Here is a 23300-nt window from a genome sequence, read left to right as displayed (position 1 = left end):
GCGGTTCAGTTCTCTATCACTGAAGGAGTGTGGTATTTAGCTAACTTGGGAAGAAACAACATACTAAGTAAGTATATCCCCAGGCGGCACTGTTTTTCATGGGTGAATAAGCAGCAACTTATACAGCTGTAATGTTAAAAAAAAATGGAGGGAGGGAGATTATGCTGACAACAAAAGTTGGAGGAAGGATAAAACTGGGCTCCCCAACATGGCATTGTCAACGCATTTGTGCCCACCTCTCCAAGAGCTCACAAGGCTCACCGTTCTACCTGACTCATTATAATAAAGCAAATGATAAAGCAAATGGACCTAATAAGCTTCTATAGAAATTAAAAATGAAGGATGGCTTTACCACACAACTTTGTTGGCAACTGAACCCTTGTGCAAAGCATATCATAGAAGGAATCTCAAAATAACTCATATAAACATTTTTATAAGTACCTTTTCTTTCTGCTATGCTCAGCTCCACACAGAGACAAAGACAAATGGTTGACATACCAGGATTTACTGGAAAACCATCAAGGGGAATTTAAAATCAAATCAAGAGAGCAATTAATAGCAAAAGGATATAGTTGTCAATGGGTTTCCCATTTACAGTTTTTTTTACATTTTTTATTCTGCCTTCATTATTTTTATAAATAACTCAAGGTGGCAAACATACCTAATACTCCTTCCTCCTCCTATTTTCCCCACAACAACCCTGTGAGGTGAGTTGGGCTGAGAGAGAGTGACTGGCCCAAAGTCACCCAGTTATCAGAAAGATTCAAAATGGGCAAAAAGACTTATGGTATGGAGCAGAGTAAGACAGAATTTGAAGTACAATTGTGTACTAATGATGAACATGTAATTGCTAAAACGTATAAACTTTTGTTGAAATTTGAAACAGAGGAAGAATAGGTTAAAGAATGTATGATAAAGTGGGCTAAGAAATTTGGTTATAATATACAGATGGATCAGTGGGAAAATATGTGGTTAAAAGGGTTGGGATTTACATTGTGTTATGATCTCAAAGAGAATTTTTATAAAATGATGTATCACTGGTACATGACACCAGAGAAATTATCTTGAATGTATAAAGGCACTTCAAATGTATGTTGGAAATGTGATCAACATGAATGGACATTTTATCATGCTTGGCGGACATGTAAAAAAACTAAAAAATTTGGATTCAAATACATACTTTGATACAGAGGATTTTAAAGATCAATATTCAATTGAAGCCAGCATTTTTTCTTTTAAGACTAATGAATAAACAGAAAAAAACCATGAAAGATTATTACAATATATGATTTCGGTGGCAAGATTACTATATGCACAGAGATGGAAAGATTTGATACTAGCCACTATGGAGGAATGGTTGGTGAAGTTGGCTGAAATGGATAAACTGACTTCTTTGATTAGAGAAAAGACATTATCTACATCTATTGATGACTGGAAACCTCTTATGGACTTTTTGCATAAAAATTTAAAAAATGAACTTGTAATTTATGGTTTTGATGATTAGATAGGGTAGATTATAAAAAGAAGAGTAATATGATGTAACTTTAGAGAGAGAGGTTAAAATATATTTGTACTTATAACTGCTGTGAAGAATATCAGAAGCTACTTCTTTATATCTTTTTTTCTTTCTTTTCTATTTTTCTTCAACTTTTTTTCTTTTCTTGCACTTTTTCTTTTTCTTTTATTTATTTCTTTTTCTTTCTTTTTCCTACATTATTTGTGTTAGTTTATATATATATAAAAGAAACTGAACCCATGTGCCTAGAAAAAGGAGAAAAGTTCAAGTACAAAGGGATATTAGGGGGCATCCTGCAGGAGGAGTGGGGCTACAGGGATGTCAAATAAACTTATGTTGTTTCGTAACAGTGCTCATTTGCTGTAGCTGCCATTTTGTGAAATGCCACCCACAATATATTAATAACACCTGAAATGTATCCACCTGTCAAAAAGGAATGCAAGCACTGATTCTCACATATGTAGGCTAACTAATGTAAGTAATGCGATAGTGAAAATATTTCCATAAAAGAGAAGCAGAGAAAGACTGCAATAGCTGAATGGGGCATTTTATATACCATTAGTAACTGTAAAATGATTTGATCATATCCCTCAGCCATCTTAGCTTCCATGTGTCTGCAGAAGTTTACACTCACATACCTTTGTTATTAGTATCATCAGTATTTGCATGATTTAAGCTACTCCAAATCTGACTTTCCCTCTTCCTTGAAATTTAAGAAAGCAGTCTGCAACAAGCAAGCTCAAGAAAATCCAAACTTTTTCAGATATATTTTGATTTGAAAGTCTAAACACTACATCCCAGCCACTATTTCAGGCAACAATAACACAGCTTTCTTCAGTTTTTTCAACTGCTACGGGACCAGAACATAAATATGTCCAGCAAATCCTGGCAATCTTAAATGTCTGCAGATTGGGGCAGAAATGGCCATAAGCTACAGTCCTAGAAAGGATCCTACCTATGCATAAAACTGTCCAAGGACTTGACAGGACTCGGTTAGAAAAAGCTATTGAAAGAAATGATCTCTTTAAGTGCAATGGGGAGATATTTGTCTCTGATTTACCCTTGGCTTTTTGCTCTGGTTCAGGTAGGAGCGGCATGGGATGGCTGGCAGATCTGAGAGCATGGCACGCCCCAGCGGGCAAAGCGCGCAGTGCGGAGGAATGCGAGAGTCAGTTTGGAGTGCTCCCCATTTATCAAACTCATGCAGCCCGCCAGCAGAGCGAGTCTTTCTATCATTACACCTCTCAAAATCCGATTCATACCACTAATCCTGCCTTCATTCCCCCAGATTAATAACATCTCTTTCAACCTTCACAGTGTGATAAATAGACAAAGAGAGAACAAAAGGAGAAACAGAAGTGAGGGAGAGAGCCAGAACAACTCTAGATAATAAAAAGAACCAAGAAAGGGGAAAGGAGGAAAAAAAGAGGAAAGAAAAGGAAAGAAAAGGAAAGAAAAGAGAGCTGACCTGACTCTGCTATTTACCTTAACAGAACCTTGAAGAGAGCCAGCTCAGCAGAGCTTTAAAGAATGCAAAGCATTGCTCAAAAGAGAGGGCTCGTTAGTAGCTCCTGCCAGCCAGCTGTTTGCTTGGAATACTTTTCATCCCAGCATTAGTTCAGGTCATCAGTCATAACAAGTTTATTGGCTTCTTGTGCAGTTTCGAACCAACTCCCTTTAATGTGAAATTCTCAGGACACTTTTTTCTTTGTAAAACTGGCCATCCAGAAGCCTAACATGAAATGCTACTAATCAGAATTCAGATGAGCCAAAAGTTCAAAGCCTGATCTGTTTGTTCTGCTCTCTCCAGTGGCAAAGGACCAGATTAGTACAGATCCTTAGAATCAGCATAAAAGAGCAGCAGAAGAAGAAAGAGCACCCAACCAGCTGCAGGCAGAATTATCACATTCCTCTAATTTACAGACACAGGTTGTTACTTTACTCTCTCTTTTTCTATCAGAAGAGCATAGTCCAAGACAGACAGCATATTGAAAAACCCATTCCCAGCAAAGCTTCATGAAAAATAGCTCATCAGTTTTGTCCTGAATTCTGTCATAAAGGAAGCATCAAACAAATGCTGAAAGAAGACCAGCTTTTTGAGGTTTAGTGTCCTCAGGGCATAAAGTTGGGATACAAATTGAAGTAGTAGTAGGAGCAGTAACAGAAATGTAGAAAGGATACCATCCCAATGATCAGGTATTATTAAGCTATATGGTCAGGGTTAGTTGTGTTCACAAACTGGCCACCATGCCTTGAAATTAGATATTGTAACTAAATACTAAATAGATATCTGAAAGTACACCCATATATTCTATGACCCCATGCCACAAACACAAGCATTACTGAACAAAGAATATTTGCTTTTCCTCCAAGAAGCTCCAAGTAGAATAGAACACAGAAGCAAATTATTTGATTAGGCTCTTTCGGATCTACCATTGATGGCTTTGAGGTCTATATACAGTAACTACATGCACTAAACAAAAAACAAACTAAAAATAATCACACCAGTAAACAAGTACCTACAGTATTTCTCCTACAGTTTACTATTTTTAACATTTAACCCATGGAGGAAGAGCCTGGGAAATCCTGCAAATATTACCCCAACAGCACCACCAGAATTGTAAATCAAATTAGGCTGAGAAACCCAAGAGCATGCTCAGGGGAAACCTGAGGCTTGAAGAAATACAAAATATAGTTTTAAAAATCTTTTTTAAAAAAAGAAAGAAAACCATCCCCTACCACTTCCCCAAAACAGTATCCAAGGATCAGAAGAAGTAGAAAGACTGTCTGAAAAGTAAAACAAAAGAGAGATGAGAAAGAAGGAATGAAAGATATTACTAGAAGGACATGACTGGCTGAAATCACTGACAGAATTTTTCCTTTTATTATGGAAGAAATACTGCAACACTTTGAGTCAATTATACATCTCAAACGCTTAAGTGTAAACTAGCCAAAAAATGATCATGCACAAATCTTTCAGTTTCAGTTTAATAAGACTAAAAAAGGGGAGAAAAGAGAAAGAATTACACCCTAAAATTAATGTAAGTAAATATTAAGATTATAAAGCATTACACACAGTTAAGGAGGACACAAATAAACATATCCTCTTGATGGGATGATGTCCAGGATTTCTAGGCAATAAACTATAATGTTATATATCTATTCTCAAGCATCTGTAACTGGACATTGTTAGAAATACTACAGCTATAATCTTGGGCTAGATGAACCATTGGTTTGACACACACACGCCGACTGTTCTTTTATCATGCACTGCTCTATTGATGTTTTAATAGTATTTCATACGTTATCCCATTAGCTATCCTAAATCCCTCAAAAAGCTTTACCTCAATCCTATGCCTAGCTTCCTTCAATAAGCAAAGACCTTGGATTTACATTACTCCATCCCTTATATTATGGAGCTAATGTATCATGTACCAAGTCACTTTAATGTCATATTAAAGGTTGAAGGAGATTGCTGCCCCTTTTTGATACTGCTGCTTCCAAAAATCATCCACAATCTAGGAAAGGCAGGGATGGCTTCTTTTTTTTTAAAAAAAAATCTATATTACTTCAAACTCTAAAGTACAAAGAACAGTGGCACTCACATACAGGTTAGGGTTTTTTTTTTTAAATGCTGTCTTTATTGGAATAATTTTTTTCCTTCTCTGTATCAGTGGTGACAGATAATCAAGTCAAAAAAGTCTCTTCTAACAATGGATTTCTTTTTCCTTCTGAACTTCAAATAGAAAACTCTTATCTCCAGCCACAGTTGACCAAGAGAAGAGAAGAAAAGAACAGAGACACACTCACCAAACCTCCCATTTACTCCAAAGGCCATGCTAAATCCACATATCCTTACCATCTTCCCCCACTTCACAGAAAAGAGCATTCAGAACATTTTATAGATGACATTTACTCACTAGAAACATGGCTGAAACAGAAATGCTTCTTTTTTTCTCAGATCTCTAAAATGACATCTTACCACGTAAGAGTAAGGACAGATTTTCAAAGCCATCTTCCCACAACTAGTACCTATGAATCAGTGTTGCGGGCTTTCCAGTGTTCTACTTTTAGATTTTTTTTTTTACCTACTTTCTCCATTATATATTTAGGGACACCTTTTATATTCACAGAAAACAATCCTGGACTGAACATTTTGGAATCAGCAACATAGGTTTACAAATCTATTTTAGACACTCACGGGGTGGAGGTCCTACAGTGGGGCAAAAAAGTATTTAGTCAGCCACCAATTGTGCAAGTTCTCCCACTTAAAAAGATGAGAGAGGCCTGTAATTTTCATCATAGGTATACCTCAACTATGAGAGACAAAATGGGGGAAAAAATCCAGAAAATCACATTGTCTGATTTTTAAAGAATTTATTTGCAAATCATGGTGGAAAATAAGTATTTGGTCAATATCAAAAGTTCATCTCAACACTTTGTTATATATCCTTTGTTGGCAATGACAGAGGTCAAACGTTTTCTGCAAGTCTTCACAAGGTTTTCACACACTGTTGCTGGTATTTTGGCCCATTCCTCCATGCAGATCTCCTCTAGAGCAGTGATGTTTTGGGGCTGTCGCTGGGCAACACGGACTTTCAACTCCCTCCAAAGGTTTTCCATGGGGTTATGATCTGGAGACTGGCTAGGCCACTCCAGGACCTTGAAATGCTTCTTACGAAGCCACTCCTTCGTTGCCCGGGCGGTGTGTTTGGGATCATTGTCATGCTGAAAGACCCAGCCACGTTTCATCTTCAATGCCCTTGCTGATGGAAGGAGGTGTTCACTCAAAATCTCACAATACATGGCCCCATTCATTCTTTCCTTTACACGGATCAGTCCTCCTGGTCCCTTGGCAGAAAAACAGCCCCAAAGCATGATGTTTCCACCCCCATGCTTCACAGTAGGTATGGTGTTCTTTGGATGCAACTCAGCATTCTCTCTCCTCCAAACACAACGAGTTGAGTTTAGACCAAAACATTCTACTTTGGTTTCATCTGACCATATGACATTCTCCCAATCCTCTTCTGGATCATCCAATGCTCTCTAGCAAACTTCAGACGGGCCCGGACATGTACTGGCTTAAGCGGGGGGACACGTCTGGCACTGCAGGATTTAGGTCCCTGGCGGCATAGTGTGTTACTGATGGTAGCCTTTGTTACTTTGGTCCCAGCTCTCTGCAGGTCATTCACTAGGTCCCCCCGTGTGGTTCTGGGATTTTTGCTCACCGTTCTTGTGATCATTTTGACCCCACGGGGTGAGATCTTGCATGGAGCCCCAGATCAAGGGAGATTATCAGTGGTCTTGTATGTCTTCCATTTTCTAATTATTGCTCCCACAGTTGATTTCTTCACACCAAGCTGCTTGCCTATTGCAGATTCAGTCTTCCCAGCCTGGTGCAGGTCTACAATTTTATTTCTGGTGTCCTTCGACAGCTCTTTGGTCTTGGCCATAGTGGAGTTTGGAGTGTGACTGTTTGAGGTTGTGGACAGGTGTCTTTTATACTGATAACAAGGTCAAACAGGTGCCCTTACTACAGGTAACGAGTGGAGGACAGAGAAGCCTCTTAAAGAAGTCGTTACAGGTCTGTGAGAGCCAGACATCTTGTTTGTAGGTGACCAAATACTTATTTTCCACCATGATTTGCAAATAAATTCTTTAAAAATCAGACAATGTGATTTTCTGGATTTTTTTCCCCATTTTGTCTCTCATAGTTGAGGTATACCTATGATGAAAATTACAGGCCTCTCATCTTTTTAAGTGGGAGAACTTGCACAATTGGTGGCTGACTAAATACTTTTTTGTCCCACTGTATATGATACTGATTTGGATAAACTGGATAGTTCTTATATTGTGCAGTTGACCATTCTGCACAGTAACCAAATCTAGCAACAAATCACATTCTCATATTAATGAAATACAACAGTATGCTGGCAGTACCTAAGGAAAAAAAATATATATTTGGAAATATATGTAAAAAATAAAAGTTTTTTATAAGATTAATTACTGGATCTGAATAATATAAAAGAATAAATCCCACTGCCTTCCTCAGAAGCACCTCCAGGCCATTGTATCAGAAACCTGTCTTTCACTCACACAGTCACATGGGGCTATCTATCACACAAGGTATCCTCATTTCAATGTACCTGATGACTGATGTTCCACTACCAGCATATCAGGATTGGCTGAGCACCCAGAGAAATGTTTTATAACTCCTTTTTCCTCTCCTCCTCTACCAATGTCTCCCATGAGAGGTGTGATGATAGACGGTGACATAACTGACTGTTCCCAATCAAAGTAATGTAAGTAATGACAGCTGACATGATTCCTAGAATGTGTTTCCAGTTGCCGGCCTTGCTGTTCTGCTTAGTATAGTATAGCAGAACCATAGAGCTCATGTGGAAGGCAAAGAGGTTCAGCATAAGCTAAAGAAAAGTCTAAGTAAAAGCTGGTATAAAATCCAAAAATACTACAGAAACCAGGTTAATCTGCCCTAGGGAAAAGCTCTCAGAAACCCACATTTCTTTCAGGCTTTGGTCAAGAAACCCTACTGTGGTAGTGACTGATAACTACAACCTTGGTGATGTGAGCACTTGGAAACTACCAAACTCAGGGCTCCTTCATATTTTACTGACAATACCCTGCAAAGGAATACAGTGCGGGGGAAACACATATCAGATTATAATATTTACTTCAAAATAACAAATAACAAATTTTAGCTGACCCTATTATCACTTTCACTACTGTTTGTTAGAGTCCTCTGCCATATCATAAGAACTTGTGGAAAAGGTGTGATTGGCCTTTCACTTTTCATCAAGTTAGGAGACCCTGAGAATTAGTAAGAATTATTATTACCTCCTGCACTTCCATCTACAGCCTAATACAAAGCACTAGGGGAAGAAAGAAGTTAACTTTCCATTTTGTGAGAGGACGGAGAGAATGAGAGAGATGCTTTTCAGTGGCACATAAGAAGACAGCTGGACAAAAATGTAATCTAGAATGCACCTAAGTTTACATATCTGACATACAGATAGGCAGTCCAATGAGAAGTGGGGGCTGTCAGCTGGTTCTGCAAACTAAAAAGTGGAAACAAAATTGTAGAACAAGATGACTGTTTTAACTGTTGGTTTTAAAATGTCACAATTATTGTATCATATCCTTTTGTTCATCGTACTATTTGGGGTCAATACAATTAGCAAGGCAACCAAAGAGAAGAAGAGTTGGATACTTTCAAACAATGTATTAATATGGCTATTTCATGTGTTTTTCCACCATCTATATTTCCCATTACTAACTTGATACCTTTATTTTTATCATGTTCTTAAGTCTTTCAATCTGTTGTTTGATTTCCACTCACACAAGACAGAGTGACATATTGAAAGACTTAAGAACATGATAATAAAGGAAAGCTATATTCCATCAAATGAAAGGCCTAGCAAGTCCAACATTCTGGTCTTTGGGTGGCCAATCAGATATGTATAGGAGTCCCATGAGAAGAGCATAAGCATGTTAGCATCTTCCTATTCATGTTCGCTAGCAACTAATATTTAGAAATGTATGCCTCTGAAATTGAAGATATTACACCTAATACACACACACACACCAATTTAATATCTTTCCCCCCAGTTTGAAGAGATCATTTTGAATAAGTGTTAACTTTGCTATCCCTTTTTATTTTAGCCATGCATTCTAAATATATACAAATAATGACCACATCAAAACATCATTTAAGAGCAACATACTACACAACACGCAGTCAAAAAAAAATGCAGTGGCCAAGGTCTTTTGCTGAAAACTCAGACAGCAGAAGGAAAACAAGATTTTGAATTCAATACTGTTAAACTTGTCTGTCCTTCTCCATATACTCCTAAGACAATGCCAAGTAAAGATACCAAGATTTAATATCTACAAAGTTTCAAGGGAAATAGATTGTTTATTAAGCCTACAAACGGGCATGAGAGGACTTGAGATCTATTGCTAAGCTTGTCCTTTGGTAACTGAATTTCCAAGGAAAAACATTAATCTCTCCTTTAGATTTCTTGTTATAAGTTTTATTTCTAACTTGTATAAATATAAGGTGAACTTCTAAACTAAGAGGGACTGGGGAAAACAAAAAACTTCAGTGTACATTTAAAATAAAAGCAAAAATGTGTATGCGAATTTAAAAAATCAGCAAGGTGGCACTGTGCTATTTACCGTATTTTTCCGACTATAAGACGCCCCCATGTACAAGACGCCCCCCATTTTTCCAACCCAAAATTAAGAAATCAATATTTTAAAGATAAAGCAGAGCACATTTTTATTTAGTAATTAGGTAACATTTATATACCAGTACTATGATATTATGCATCACACTTAGCTTTGAGCATATCACTTTATTCAGCCTCTGTTGCATCACTGTTTTCTTCTTCATCACTATTAGTTCCAGACATATCAGTTTCTTCAACTTCTATTGCATCACTGCTGTCTTCTGAGTCAGTATCTATATATGTGAGATCATCCTCAGTTTTATCCATGGCATTGCTGATTCCACATTTCTTGAAGGACTTCACAATCACCTCTTGTTTGATGCCATACCATGAGTTTAGGACCCAATTGAAGACCTCAGTAATGGTTGGTTTTTTCACTCTTCCTGTTGGTGTCAAGTTACCATCTGCTTTTTGCATCCATCCACTCCATTCTTCTCTCATCAGGGCTTTAAATGGCTTGTTGATTGAAACATCTAGTGGCTGTAGCTGACCTGTAAGTCCACCAGGAATAACTGCTAGCTGTGTTCGCAAATCTGATGCAACCCTTTTTGTCTTTCCTGTTAAATGTGCTCGGAACTGATCAAAGACAAGCAGAGCTGGCTTCTTTAAGAGCCCTCCAGGTCTTCTGGACCAAACCTTTGCAAACCAAATGGCCATAATGTCTTCATTCATCCACCCCTTCTCATGAACTTGCACAATAATGCCAGGTGGTATGGTCTCTTTAGGATATGTTTTCCTCTTAAAAATAAGCATAGGAGGCAGTTTAGTACCATTTGCACAGCATGAAAGCACAGCAGTATAGTGTGTCTTTTCATGGCCACTTGTTTTGATTGCCACTGTTTTGATTCCTTTCACATCAACAGTTCTGTTGGAAGGCACATCAAAATTGAGAGGCACCTCATCCATGTTTGCAATCTGACTTGGTTCAAAATCATATTTTTCCCGAAGTTGTATGACATAGGAGTGAAACTGTAGGATTTTATTCTCATAAACCGGTGGCATTTTCTGAGCTAACTTTGTTCGTACTCTCATGCCCAACCCTTCTCTCCTCATGAAATTGAAGCACCATTTTGCCTTTCCTATAAAATCAACAATCTTCATTTCACTTGCAAACCTTCTTGCCTGACATTGAATAAGCTTGGTTGACACACATAAGCCACTCTGGCGCTGCTCCAGAATCCAAGTCTTAAGCCTCTGCTCCAAGTTTGGCCATCTTGCTGGTTTTCCTCTTAAGGCCTTCTTTTTTGGCATCTTAAGGAGTTGTTTTTCCTGTTTTCTCCACTGTCTGATCATACACTCAGTGGGAGGAGGTCCAAACTGTCTCTCTGCAGCTGTGTTTCCATGCTGTTTTGCAAAACTGATTACATTCAGTTTAAATTTTGCACAGTAAGACATTCTCTTATTTATATTTTTATTTTCTGACATCTTTATGGGCTCTCCACCTCCAATGGGATGCATTCCAATTGGTTTGTTCAACATCAGCTGACATCAGTTACATAAGGCTCCTGATTGGAGGAAGCCCGTTCGCAGAGACAAAGTATGGGCAGTTTCACTCGTGGCTGGAGGCTTGTGATTGGAGGAAGCCCGTTCGCAGAGACAAAGTATGGGCAGGTTCACTCGTGGTTGGAGGCTTGTGATTGGAGGAAGCCCGTTCGCAGAGACAAAGTATGGGCAGGTTCACTCGTGGTTGGAGGCTTGTGATTGGAGGAAGCCCGTTCGCAGAGACAAAGTATGGGCAGTTTCACTCGTGGTTGGAGGCTTGTGATTGGAGGAAGCCCGTTCGCAGAGACAAGGTATGGGCAGTTTCACTCGTGGTTAGAGGCTAGCAATAGGAGGAAGCCCGTTCGCAGAGAGAAGGTATGGGCAGTTTTGCCACCGTGCGGTTCTCTTTTCGGCTGACTTCCTTGAATAAGACGCCCTTCAATTTTGAGCATAAGGATTTTAGAAAAAAGTATCATCTTATAGTCGGAAAAATACGGTATATAACAAGGACCAATTCCAACCAAAAATGAGGCATTTGCACCATTACTGTTTGAAGGCAAGTAATACAGAATAATCTGGATTCAGCTTAATTTGGAGAGAAATTTACTAGATAGTCCTCGCTTAACAACTGCCTTGTTTAGTGAAGTTATGACAGTTGGGGGGGTAAAACCTAGCTTTGCAACCAATCCTCGCATTTACAACCATTGCAGCTTCCTGCGATCACATGATCACAATTTGTATGCTTCACAACTGGCTTCCAACAAGCAGAATTAATGGAGAATGCGGAAGTTAAATCACAAGTCGTAGTCATGTGATATCTCACTGAATGACTGTGGTGATTTGCTTAACAACCGAAGTAGAAGTGAGATCGTAAGTGTGGCACAGTCATGTAATGTTTCACTTAACAACCGCGGTGCTTAACGATACAGTTACCAGTCCCAAATGTGGTTGGTAAGCGAGCACTATCTGTAATCACAAAATCTAAGCATTTAAAAGCAAAATTAGCAAAAGCAAACCCCCAAAATGAAGCTCAGTGCCCATAAGGCTCATCTATGGAAAAGGCCTTTCAGAATGTTCATACAGTCTCATCCACCCCCAAAATCTGATGAAACAAGCCATTGTTTACCTCTTGAGCTATTCCTTAGCATAGTGTATAAATCTTGCATGAGCACAGCAGACTGTAATTTTCTAATAATATATAAAGGCATTTGGATAGGAGGAGGAAGGGAAAGATAAAAGTGATTGAATCCTTAGCAGCCAAGGGTTAGTAGCAAAGAACATCTTATGACAAACTCTCAAGTAGCATGGTTCCTCATCTCCCAAACTTTACATACTGTATATTCTTTTCTCTCAGTTCTCCATATGATCTGTCTTATCCTCATTTCTATACAGCATATTGCTTTAAACAGCAACACATTTTTCCCCTTTCAATCAATCAGAATTTTCAGGGCAATTACCCTCTTAATCAATTATTGCCATCAGCAGCCCTCTTAGATTTCTTCTCATTGAGGCAGAGAACCTAAGGGGCATCACCAGATCTAGCAAATTCATTTTGTGTGGACATACGTGCCTAAATCAGGGTAGAAACATGTGAAGGCCACTTCAAGGAACACTTGACAAAATGAAATGAGCCTGCATTGGAAGAGGGATTTAGAGAAAGAAATGAATACACAAGGATCTACAAATATAGCAAGGGCCCTGGGGTAGGGAATCATCTGCTGAAGAGAAAATCAAGTTATGCATTTAGGCTGACTGTACACCATACAGTCCACATGATAAAACACCACTTATTGTCTAGGACAAATATATCATATTTATTAAATGAGTAACCACAACATTACATTTTCACAAAAAATCAAGTACAGAATCTATGGGATCCAAAATTTTGATTTAATAGGTAAATATTTGTGTTTCTCAGAACACTTCATTTTCTCACACAAGCATATATGGGAGCTCTTCAAATACAGGTTCCTCTTGAAATGTAGTTTTTTGCACTTGTCAACTGAAGGAAGCAGGATTTTTCTGAATACAATCCTGTTCCCATGTAGAATTTAGAGGACTCTTCTGTTTTGTAGAACCTAAAGGAGCAAATGAATTCTTGATACATTAGCTTCTGCTGCTGATGCCACCATCCAAGAACTGTTCTAATACCAGTACCATTAAATACTCTGTGCATAACTCTAACAAATTATACTGAGTGCTGATAGCTTCAAAGCCCCAACCCTCTCATTCATTTGTGGTACAAACACATACTTTTCACTGAATAAATCAGGATTTTCTATTTCATATGCTAGGAAACATGCTAGCACATCTTATTGCACATGTTACTGTACTATAAAATGTACTGTTTACAGTACTATAATATGTACTGGTAGCAAATTTTACTGTAATGAAAATAACTGCATCATTCTTGGTCCATCAGCACATTTGCCATGTATAAAAAATGTCACTGGTGAAACTACAAAGTTCATATTCACATAGCCTCCTTGTCCTTGTGCAAAAACTCCCCACTAATCATTTCCAGAGGACACACCCACAGTGCCTGTATCTTTTTGTGTGCCTGAAGTTGGAACAACTCAATATATGGGTTTTGGTGCTCTATTCTGGAGGTGGGGTCTTCTCTTTTTTCCCAGCTCAAGAGCTTCCATCCAGACAATCCATGGTTCATGGAGGAGGAGGCTTGAAAGTGATGTCGTTGAGGAGGCCAATTTGCTCAACCCTAATTAGCCTGGCAGGTTTGCTGTGGGACTCCCCCTTCTATCCAGTCCCTGGGCTCAATACCTGTTCTGCAGTGCAGCCACTTTTCTTTTTTAAATGGGCTGCATTTAAAAGAGTACAAAGAAATTGACTAGCCTACTCCTGGCTTAGTGCATGTAACTGAAGATGTAACTGAAAGGATGGGGCTCTGTAGCCTGTCTAGAGAATTCCCTTTCCACTGGCACCGCTCTCAAGGAAGCCTTGACTCTTCACTTCCTTTCCTTGCATGATATTCTTAGGGTAATTTAGAGCTTCCACACTGATCCTCACAGCAAAACCTTTTTCTCAAATTCCAGCTCCTCAATAACATTTATCCAGTGGCTACTTCTCAGCTGTACAAATCAGGACAACCACTAGATGACAATAAAGAGTTACTTAAAATGTTAATTCTTTGCTGCCACCTTGTGGTTTAATGCTTGACCCATCGTAATAAGGGATTTTTTAAAAAACCACTCAACAGTATGATAGGAAAGAAAAACAAATGAAGAGCATGGAGTGATCACAATGTTGTGCATGCCATCCAGAGGCAGCTTTGATTCTGGGAGGACTTGATGAGACAACTACTAATCACAGCCCTTAGACTGTTGCTATTAAAACTGTATGGACTGCAGCATAGTACAGATCCACTCCAAGTGCACAGTAAGGGTGTATTTTGGGGGTAGCAAAATGTAGAACAGCATGATTTCCTGCCAGCTCCAGGGCAGGAGGAGAGTATAGAAAAGTGTGTGATGTAGCCAAAATAACTACAAGTGGAGGAACAGCCAATCATAAAAAGGCTGTTGTGGGAGTGTGGCCAGTCATAAAATACTGGGAGAACATCCTTCCTGCCTTTTTCTCTCTCACACAAACACTGTGTCAGGTTTTCCTCCTTGCATACAAAGCAGAAAAAAATGGGAGAGATGGCCCTTCAGCTGAAGCTGAAATATTTAGCTGCAAAGGTATGCATGGCCAATCATGAAAGATATTGGGAGCTATAGTTCAGTAAAACAAGAGCCAAAAGTTCCCCATCTCTGGAATAGACAACAATGAAATAATTCACAGCTGTCTATACAGTTTTCAGATAAAATTTCAAAAATAATTTAGGCTCTAAAATGTAACTTATCATTCTGAAGCAGCTGTATTCCAATAAAGCTATTTATTTACTATAATGGCAAGGTAACTTTACGGTGATGCTCTTGTTGAAGAACGTCTCTACAGTAAGTCAAAGCAAAAGGCACTGCAGACAGAGGAGAACCCAGGCAGGTCAGCATGCTACCAGACCAGTCCTTGGCAGAGAGCCTGATGGATGGTCACGCGCTTCACTAGATATTTCACATGGACCATGGCCAATCAAAGTTATTCCCACCGTGTACTGTGGAGCAATAAAAATTAAAAAATCCACAGGAAGAATTCCTTAGGCGGGCAATGGGCACTTTATTCCTTTTTATGGCACTAAACATAGGCAGCTGGCATAATTACACTACAATAAAAGCATAATGTGCACCTAGCAGAACAAATGTGAGGCTTCTGATAATTAGGCAGAGCAAATAGTCTGGGATTCAATCACAGGGCTTTACCTAGTCTCCTGGATCTTTCTGAGCCCCAATTCACAAAACAGACTAAGCATGTCCCTTATGACATCGTACCTAATTTAGCCTTTTCTTGGGTGGAAACATATCTCAATTTTTCCTCATTTCCACATCTCCAAAGTAAGAAACAGGAGCCTCCAAAAGAGTAAATGAGGATCTTTTTATCAAAAGTATCTATTAAAAACATGTGGAATTTAAAAATTACAAGAGATCAGTGGCTACAACACTCATATCTACCTTAAGCTTATTTTGGTTTATCAATCTAGACTACGTTTATGTATTTAAGTATTTATAGCTTGCTCTCTATTCAAGGGTTCTCATGGTGAGTTAGAATCCATTAAAAAAATTAACATAAAATAAGTAAATTTAAGACGCACAATTTAGAACATACAATAATAAATATAACAATGCTGGCAGAAAGGCTTTTCAAGGACAAAACACAGAGTGAAACCTTCAACATGAGATCCCAAATGCTAGAGTAATAAGACAGTTATTCAGCTAGCATTAAAAGACAGATCATGTTAGCATCTCTGAGGAAGGGCATTCTAAAGTTGCAACAGAGAAGGTCCTCTTCCATGTCCCTGTACCCTTGGATGCTCAGTAGCACTGCCCCTGCCAGTAGATCTTTAATGTTTGAGCAAGTGCATACTCAAATAAGCTCCCTCTCAACAAAAAAAGGCTGACTATCAATGCACCAAATGTAATATAACTGATTCCTTGAAGTCCAACCAATAATTTATTGGAAGGCAGTGTAATTCTTTTATGACTAATATTATGTGGTCTAGATAAAAAACCCACTGATGCATTCTGAACTACCTGAAATTTCTGAGTCATCTTCAACCCCTATAAAATGTGTTACAGTAATCCAAATAGTGGATGGACAACTATAGCTTAAAGAGTTATACCTGTCGAACCTGGCACAGCTAACCAAATATACTCCAGGTCACCAATACCATCTAGGTCTCAAATGGCCATCTAGGAGGACGCACCTGCTTTCATGGGGAATGCAATCCAATTTATATTCAGAGATCTGCTCAATCCCCAAACCTGTGAGTTGCCAATCTACAGTGTTCATGTATTTATTTCAACAACGTATATGCCATTCCATTTCCAGAAACGCTGTGTGGTTTATAGTATTAATACCAGGAAAAATTAATTTATCACATTACAACCAATAAATCCAATGTGCCACCTTTCCGGATAGCACGATCTCACTCATTCCCAAATGTCTTTTCAAAGAGCCATGTTTCTGGCTGTAATACAGAAGGGGTGGTCTGGCTATCTGGCAATAAGCTATTCCTATGACTGAAAAGTCTCAATCCTGGCATCCTTGAAGATAGCATTCCCTCTGTAGTGAGACCCATAGCAAGCCTTCTCTCCCAGATCTTACTGAACATGCAGATTCAACAGGGAGAAGGTTTATTTATTTATTTATTTTCATATGATGCCAAGGTGGATGTGTGATGGCTAGGTTCAGTGATTCTACCAGTTTTTGGATATTGGAGATAGTGTGTGGAGGTTGGAGTCTCAGCTGGAGTGGTTAGCTGCCAGTAGTTCATGGCCACTATGGCAAACATGGCCCTGGTCCAAATTACTGATGGCCCAACTCACAGTAAGAGTCACAAGTTAGATCTATTTTTTTGTCTTAGAGAAGTGGCAATGTGAGCTGGGGTTGGGGAAGTTAACATCAGTACCTTGTCAAGAACAGCTCTCTCCTGCTTGGCCCTAGAATTCTCTATAGCCCCCTCCTCTGCAGGGCAGAAAGACCTATTCAATCAACCTGCCCCAGGCAACAGATGAACCCAGTAGGGTTTCAGAGGGAGCTTGGAGTTATTCCCAGAGCACTGGTGCACAGTTCAGCCAAGATCCTACTCACGGCTTGCAATGAGCATGCAACAAGGGTCTCGAATCACATTGTGCTTGTGAGGATTCTCTGTGACTGTGGATTCTGTAGAGCCCCATGGTTTACAGAAGAGCTCTGAGAGATGAAACAATGCAAGAGGTGCTTAGAGTGCCATTAAAGAAAGACAAAGAGCTAAGCTCACCAAGAGCTTGGTAAGAGCTTTATCAGAACTTAACTTATGGTGATAAAAGTGGTGAAGTGAGCTTACATCTCCACTCTTATTATATCTGCAGATAGCTGGCCAGCAGCCCTGTTCCAAGCAATCAGGTCCCTTCTGGGTAAGGAGGGACTGGGGGAGCCCCTGCAAAGCTGTTGTGAGGACTATTCTAGGCAACTGTCAGACAAAGTTCCTTGGCTTAATTCTGAGTTGGACTTCAGCTGGGTAGGTTCTATGGAAGTAACTTAGGCATGTCCTAGCTTGGTTATCTGGGAAAAGTCTGAGCCAGCTGATCCTGAGGAAACAGGCATGGTCCTTGCTGCTGTGAGCTCCGACACTTGTGTCCTGGACCCTTGCTCCTCCTGGTCGGTTAAGGCCTCCCAGAGGGTTGCATGTGGTTGATTCTATGTGATGGTTAATGCCTCTTTGTGGGAGGGGATGGCTCAATCTACCTTGAAGGAGGCAGTGGTGAGCCTCCTTCTCAAGAAGCTATTCTTGGACTAATAGTATTGGAAACTTTGGTCTAGTCTCCAATTTTCCTTTTTTAGGGAAGGCTGTTGAGCTCAGCTTTGGAAGTCACTAGATGAAGTGGATTATCTAAACCTACCTAAGGATGGTGTGTCTGTCCTGGCCCTCCTGGATCTCTTGGTGGCTTTCAATGCCATCAAGTATGGTATCAATGCCATTAACCATGATATCCTTCTGGACCAGCTTTGGGGGTTAGAAATAAGGGGCTTTGGGACTTAGGAATAGGGGGCACTATTCTGCAGTAGTTCTCCTTCCTTCATGGACAGTTCCAGTTGGTATTGGTGGTGGGGATGTCTAGGGCTAAGGTCTCACACCACTCCTATTTAACATCTACATGAAACTGTTGGGTTGAGGTCATTTGGTGGCAGGGGGTGCCAGATCATCACTATGCAGATGATACTTAGTTATATATCTCCAACCCAGGCCAGGCAGGTGATGCTATTCAGGTGCTTTCCAAGTGCCTGGAGACTGTAAGGGCCCGGATGGGGAGGAACTGGCTGCAACAAAACCCTAGCAAGACGGAATGGCTTTCAGATTTTGGACCCTTGGGTCCAGAGAGTTGTCAACCTTAATTTTTAACAGAGTAGCTCTTCCCCAAACAGAGTTGGTGTGCAATCTGGGGGTCCTCCTGGCCTTGCAGTTCCTACTCAATGAACAGGTGGCACCAGTGGCTAGGGGAGCTTTGCACAAATTCATCTGGCCAACCTCACTCACTCCTGGTCCTGGAAGACCCTGCTCACAGTCACTCATGCCTTAGTCATTTCTTGATTGGATCACTGCAACAGATCAAAGGCCAACTCAATTGTCCAAACAGGTGATGATCCTCTTCCTTGCAGGAGAGAAGCTCTGCCATATAACATTTGTAAGATTAGTTACAGATATCTAACTCCAAACAATAAAAGCAAAAAAAACAGAACAAGTGCCATGCTGTCAGCCACAGTCCTGCTACTTATAAACAGAATATAGGGATCAATGGGAATAATACATGACCTTTGAAAGCTTTTTGCTTTGAGAAATTTGGCAGATCCCAAGGGCCTGGAGGTATCTGGGACCAAATATCAGTAGTGAAACAAAAACTGAAGCAAAGAAAAAAAAACAGGAGACTTCATAGCTTAGAAATCCCAATACCCATTACCTTACAAAGCAGCAATTCCTTACCTGTCAGAGTCTTATAACAAAACCTTGAAGTCAAGAGCTGGCATAATCTTGTTTGAAAGATTTACCATCTCAAACATTTGCACAAGAGAACTGAAAGCTAAGTGAGAAGCAAAATCAAACTAGCACCCTCAAACAATCCTTAAAATATTAATCAAGAAAATCACAAAGAGTCTCACAAGGTTATATCCAGATCTCAAAGTTTAGAGACCAGCTCACTTGGACAACATTATGTGACAGATAATTGCAACAGTTTTCCAAATGTACAGTAGAGAACCATTTTAGCAAGAACATTCATACCTGGATTCTAATTGTTTGAGTTGTAATATTAAAAATGTACATTCCTTAGGGAGCAGAACCATATTTTTCACTGTTCTAACAAACCTTAACACCACCATCAGTATCCCTCTTTAGAGAGAAGATGTGTGATTTTTCAGTTACTTACATTAACACATTTCTACCACTTCAGGAAGATGTTAGCTGCAGTGCTGGCCTTGGGACATTCCTCAGTGATGAGCACATTGTAAAACTATGCTTTGTGTGAAAAAAGGTAATACTATAGTATTAGCTTTGTTCTCTGCATCTGGAACATTAGTTAAAAAGTTGCTCTTCGTGTTCCTCTACCAATATCAACATCAGAAAACAATAAAATATGAAAGTATGTTCTAAAATCTTTTTACACTGAAAACTGTTTTTGAAGTATTAGACTTTTTTTTAAGCACTTATATTATTTATATTAAAAATATCTTTTTTTCAGTTACTTCTGTTCCTTCAACAAAAATTATATAAAGCCAAAGGGGAATTCTGGGAGTTGAAGTACACATATTTTAAAGTTGCCAAGGTTGAGAAACACTACTGTATAGTATGGGAATTACAGGCACAGGACAGCCAATTCCAGAAAATACTTTTAGAAAACTTTTGCTGGTTGCTTTTTTTAAAATTATAGTATAGGATCCCATATTATGTAACATTCAGATGAAATCAGAGAAGAAGTGAAGTGTTATTAACAGACAGAAATTGCTCCATTCCAGGATCATCTCCATCTACAGTAACTGAATCTGCAAGCCCTGCTATGCTTTAGATTTCTTTCTTCTGGCAGGTAAGAAAGGTGGGAGCTCAGGGACAACCTTCTTGGCAGCACCTCAGTCTCATGGAACAGCCTCCCCCATGACGTTCAAGAGGCTCCCACACTGGGTAGTTTCAGGAAGGCAGGCAGAACGGTGGCATCCCATCAGGCAGTTGGAGCATAAGTGCTATTGGCTGTGCCATTTTTAAATTTTATTTGTTATGTGAGGGTCAGATTTTGCTATGATTTGTCAATGTTCTTATGACTTATCTTAATGTGAACTGCCCAATATATAACTACTGCAATAAAACAAATAAAGAGATAGAGATAAGTATATATAAATAAATGGTGTAAATTAAATAAAGTATTAATAAATAAATGGTGGCAATGCTGGGATAATAAACAGGATGAGAGCCAAAACACAAACTTAACCCAGAGGAGATTAAAGAATTGTGAAAAAGGTAAAGTTTATCTAACCAAAAGAATAGTGGTCCTCACTGCTATATGGAGTTGCACTTCCTCTGAAATAACACCTTTGTAGCTCTGGGGGCTCCATGTATGCCAACTGTAATCTTACAGAAATAGCCTAGCCTCAGTTATTCAGGCTGTTGCAATCTCCAGGTCAGACTATCATACTCCATTCTATGTAGATCTATTTTTGAAGACCTCAGTTACTAACTAACAAACATTGTTAGATTAGATTAGATTAGATTAGATTAGATTAGATTAGATTAGATTAGATTAGATTAGATTAGATGGCCACCGAACTCCCAACTACTCTGGGCAGCTTACATCTCAACAGTAGGAAACATTAAAATTAAAAAAAAAAAAAGACATGTATGTTCAGAATAGATAACCCAAAACATCAAAAGAAAATCAATAGGGGCTTAACAGCCACCTTAACTCCAGGCCTGGGAGCAAAGCCAGGTTTTCAAAACTGGCAGAACAGCTATAGGATGGGAACTGTATGGATCTCTGGAGGTGCTCTTCCAGAGAGCAGGCACTGAGACAGATAAGGCATACTTTCTAGGTCCCAAGAGAGGACTTTGTTTAATTGAAGGGACCTGGAGTGTGCCCACTCTGCCTGATCTTACTGGGCAGGTAAAAACTATTGGAAATAGGTGGTCCCTCAAATAACCAGGCCCTATGCCCTGAAGGGCTTTAGAGGTGATAACCAATACCTTGAATTGTGCCTGGAAGCCAAATGGCAACCAGTGCAGCTTGCAAAACAGTAATCCAAGAAGAACCTTTTGTACTAACCGACACTGGATTTTATGATCATACATACCCCCAGTAACAGCGCATGAAATTAAGATGCTTATAGGTCAACTCAGAACGGGGAAAGCCCCGGGAGCTGATCTTATACCCCCAGAACTATTAAAGAACAATTTAGAGTGGTGGACCCCAATCTTAGCATCACTCTTTACCTTCATTGACTCCACCGGACTGATACGCGAGGATTGGGGCATGGCAATTATAGTCCCAATCTTCAAGAAGGGTAAAAGAGATGACCCCGCAAATTATAGGCCAGTAAGCCTACTAAGTAAGCAAGCTCTATGCCAAGCACCTATATGAAAAACTGAAGGTCTGGATGGATCAGGGAAACCTGATAGCAGACGAACAGGTCGGGTTTAGAGAGGGTAGAGGCACCATTGAACAATTTGTGATCCTACAGCATTTAATTGAAAAATATTCATCAAATAAAGTAACAGCACTGTATGCCGCCTTCATAGATTTGAAGGCAGCCTTCAATTCAATATCCAGAGATAGACTGTGGGAGAAGCTGGAAGCGACATCAATCAACTGCAGGCTCCTCCGTATGATTTGTGCCCTATATACCAACACAACCCTCAGGATCAGGTGCAACAGACAAGGGGCTCTCTCAAAGCCAATAAGAGTTCAAAAGGGGTGAGACAGGGGTGTATTTTGGCTCCCCTACTCTTCAATTTTTATATTAACAATCTGGTGAATTGCCTTGATAAGCCAGAATTCCATCCCCCCAAAGTAGGAGAATGCAGAATCGCCACGCTACTCTATGCTGATGATGCAGTTGTTCTGTCTAGAACCCTGATAGGACTTAAAAGAGCTTTGACATCCTTGGTTCGCTATTGTGATAGCGAAAAGCTCAAAATAAACTATCAGAAAACCAAGATAATGGTTTGCTCAAAAAGACCAAAAAGTATTTCATGGAACATCTGGGAGCACAAAACAGAGCAAGTGGCTAGTTTTAAGTACTTAGGCATAGTTGTTCATGCTACAGGCTCGAGGACAACACACTGCGAGTACGCTGCAGCCACTGGACAACAATCAGCTAACGCTATTCTAAAATTCTCCAGATCTAAGGGGGGAATCCTATGTTCCAGCAGCACTAAAATTATTCTGGGCCAAGTCATTAGCGCAACTCCTTTATGGGACCTTGGTGGGTCCCTCCTCTTCCTGTTTCACGCCACTGGAAAAAGTGCAAGCCAGATTTATTAGAGCACTTCTTCAGATGCCTAGATGCGTGTCAAATGCTCATCTTTGACTTGAAACTGGTATGATTAGGGTTGCAGCTAGAGTGTGTTTAGCCTCTCTAACCCTTTGGTTAAAGTTTAAATTGCATCCCCAGGGCCTTAAACCTTGTATCTTTCAAGATAATTTCCAGTCGTCATGGATTAAGGCCATTAACGCAAATCTTCTAAAATTAGGATATTCTCCAGCTACTCTCCTGGAGATGGATTTTAATTGAGCAAAGCAAGAATTAAAACAAAGAATAAAGGATATTGAGAGACAAGAAGATATTGGAAAGACACCACTCTTCCTGTCCCCTCCTTCTAAAAAATACACAGTTTCGGCCGCTAGTTATCTTGACCATCTTGAAATCACCTGCCATCAGAGAGCTTTCTCCTTAGCATGCTGCCATGCCCTCCCCTCTGCTGT

General features: G+C 39.6%; 1 protein-coding gene across 1 annotated transcript in view; it reads right to left on the bottom strand.

Annotated features, from left to right (window-relative positions):
* The window catches only part of ERI3 (ERI1 exoribonuclease family member 3), a 285277-nt gene that overhangs the window by 132312 nt on the left and 129665 nt on the right, over positions 1–23300 (bottom strand). The gene's annotated exons all lie outside the window — the stretch shown is intronic.

This window comes from Python bivittatus, unplaced genomic scaffold (genome assembly GCF_059951505.1).
Source record: "Python bivittatus isolate LINGU-HERP-01145 unplaced genomic scaffold, Pbiv_v1 ctg000700_np1212, whole genome shotgun sequence".
In the NCBI taxonomy this organism is placed as follows: Eukaryota; Metazoa; Chordata; class Lepidosauria; order Squamata; family Pythonidae; genus Python; species Python bivittatus.
The sequence above is the reverse complement of the archived record's forward strand: the minus strand, read 5'-3'. Positions and strand labels throughout refer to the sequence as shown.